The sequence below is a fragment of the Alosa alosa genome, chromosome 1, assembly GCF_017589495.1.
Source record: "Alosa alosa isolate M-15738 ecotype Scorff River chromosome 1, AALO_Geno_1.1, whole genome shotgun sequence".
NCBI lineage: Eukaryota > Metazoa > Chordata > Actinopteri > Clupeiformes > Clupeidae > Alosa > Alosa alosa.
In genome coordinates, this window is record NC_063189.1 from 1311167 (window position 1) to 1313666 (window position 2500).

At 36.2% G+C, this 2500-nt stretch overlaps 1 protein-coding gene across 1 annotated transcript in view; it reads left to right on the forward strand.

Annotated features, from left to right (window-relative positions):
* The window catches only part of LOC125300515 (MAP/microtubule affinity-regulating kinase 3-like), a 28539-nt gene that overhangs the window by 13432 nt on the left and 12607 nt on the right, over positions 1-2500 (forward strand).

Genomic DNA, 2500 nt, shown 5'->3' on the forward strand with positions numbered 1-2500 from the left:
TGAGTAATAGGTATAATATTGTAATTTTCACATTTTGTAGTGTATACCTGTATTAAACTATCTACAAAAAAAATTAACTCAAAATTTGACCTTTGACCCTTTTTTGTAAGTTACTGTATTCTGCCTTAGTATTGCCCACAAAATGACAATCGGTCATACTAAGGCAAAATACCTTAACTTCTATTTTATAGCACAATGTTATGATAACAATGATACTTTCACTTAAAATGTAAGCAATATTAACCCTATTGGACTCACTATGATGATATTAACCCTATTGGACTCGCTATGATAAAATGGCTTCACATTTATCTACATCATATGAAAATTATAATTATTTTTTTTTTTTTCTGTATTTCATACTCGTACCACACAGACAGTCACTTCTGGCAGATGTCAGATTAAGAATGAGAGTGTTTTAATGTTTTAATATATATAAAGCATATTTCTCTGTTTGGATATGAGGCACTAATTTAGACTCATTGGCTTGTTTATTTCGATAACCAGCCTAGAACAGCAAAAATATTTCAGAATCATCCCATTGTATCATCTTCATGTCTGCTGAAAAGTTTCAGTGAAAACATGAATTAATATTTCTTGGGATTTTACTTGCAGTATTTGCATTATTATCATTAAAACAGGAATACATTTTGATGATATGTGTAGGTCTTTTCAAAAATTATGATTAAACACTGTAGGCCTATACATTTTCCTGGATAGAATGGAAACTTCCAAATGCAGATGATAAAACAAAGTTCTCCCACATAAATTAGGTAGATTAAGATGTGATTGGTTGCCTTTATTTGGTAATTTTATATTACTGCAATTTAAAGCTGCCTGCTTTGCGACTAGCTTTAATTTCCCCACTAACCATAGCTACACTAAACTTTAGGATTGCATTGATAAATTGACAGCCTGTAACAACTTGGGAGTTTTGACTAGCCCGGCAGCAAGTTTTAAAAACTTGTGGCAGATTTAATGGATTTGCTTTCTCGTCGGTTGTTTGGTATCGATTTTAACCAGGGTTCAACAAAAGGTAGGCTCTACATTACGACATTCCTGCTGCTGGTGTGTGTGTGGAAGGTGTGTCGTGCGGCTCCAACAAACTCGCGTAGTTTTCAGTCAATGACTATCATTTGCAAGTGAGAGCTAGCATAAACATTTTTTTTCCAGTTGACATGTAGCCTTGTATTACGGGCTGTGATGTGAATTAAGATATCCTAGGCTAAGCCATGCTCTAATGCACCGCTTGTTACTGAATATGTTGTTGAGTTTAGGCTTTTAAGTTAGGCTAATCTTGATAGCCTAACCTATCTTTAATTCACCAGCATACGGTATGTCATTCACTGATCTTGGCATTTAGGCTAGGCTACGGTTCAAAGCCATCAATCTAACAAAAAGCAAGCACTGCAAAACATGTAGGCTACTGTATACACTTTATTGAAGTGTGTCTGAGGTGATTTAATTGAATAATGCATAGCCTAGACATAACTCCAGCCGGCAATTCAACTTCACGTTGATGGTCGGTCAGAAGGCAGCTTGCCGTAACTTCGCACCGTAACTTCAATCGAGTGTTCAGTAGCAGCGTGAAAGGAAGGCATAAAGCCGTATCTGATGTTATGGGCTTCTGCCACAGTTTCCCCTCGGCTTTTTGAAGTTACGGCAAAAACATAATCTTATTTTTCCCAAAAAACAATCGAATTGAAACTTGATGTTTGTCTACATGATAAAACGTATGTTTATTGTCCTAATAATGACAAAAACTCATTTTCGCCAAAATCGAAGTTACGACCTTTTGCCTTAGTGCGGCAAAACAGCAGTCTACCTTAGTTGAATATTCCATTACATTTAATCATAGGCTACTGCAATTGAATGCCATTGTTAGCTGTGTTTATGTTGCCATCATGCCATATCAGTGTAAAATACTATTAAAAAAACTTTAGCTTTCCCAAAAGTATTAGCAGGGAGTCCCAAAAGTATTTTATTCAAAATGTGTGAACTCTGAACTCTGTGTCTTTGCCTACACAGCTCAAGTTGTTAACAAGCAATATCCTACAAATAATTTAAAGTTCTCAAACTATGACAGTTTTATGAAGTGCTGGCAAAAACATCTGAAATCACCTGATGAGAACTTTCTGAAGTCTATGAACATTTAAACGAGTGAATAAAAAATAGAAATAATTATCCCAGAAAGTGCCAGAAATATGACTTGAATAGAAGTTAGTTATTAACAATTAATTGATAAACTTTTAGAATACGTTGAGCACTGATGCAGTCAGCATAGGCCTCTTACATTGTTTGCAGGTAGGCACCATTTCATTCCGTTTTCAATGGCAAACGCGAAACAGCGCCAAAACAACCACCAGTGGACAAAAATAGTATTACATGTGTACTGTTAGGACTCGGGGAAGGGGGGGAACTGCGGAGGTTATAGTTTGACGATGTCGTGTGTGCGGGCCAGATGCTATATACCACAGACATGTTTTGGGGGGCCACCCAA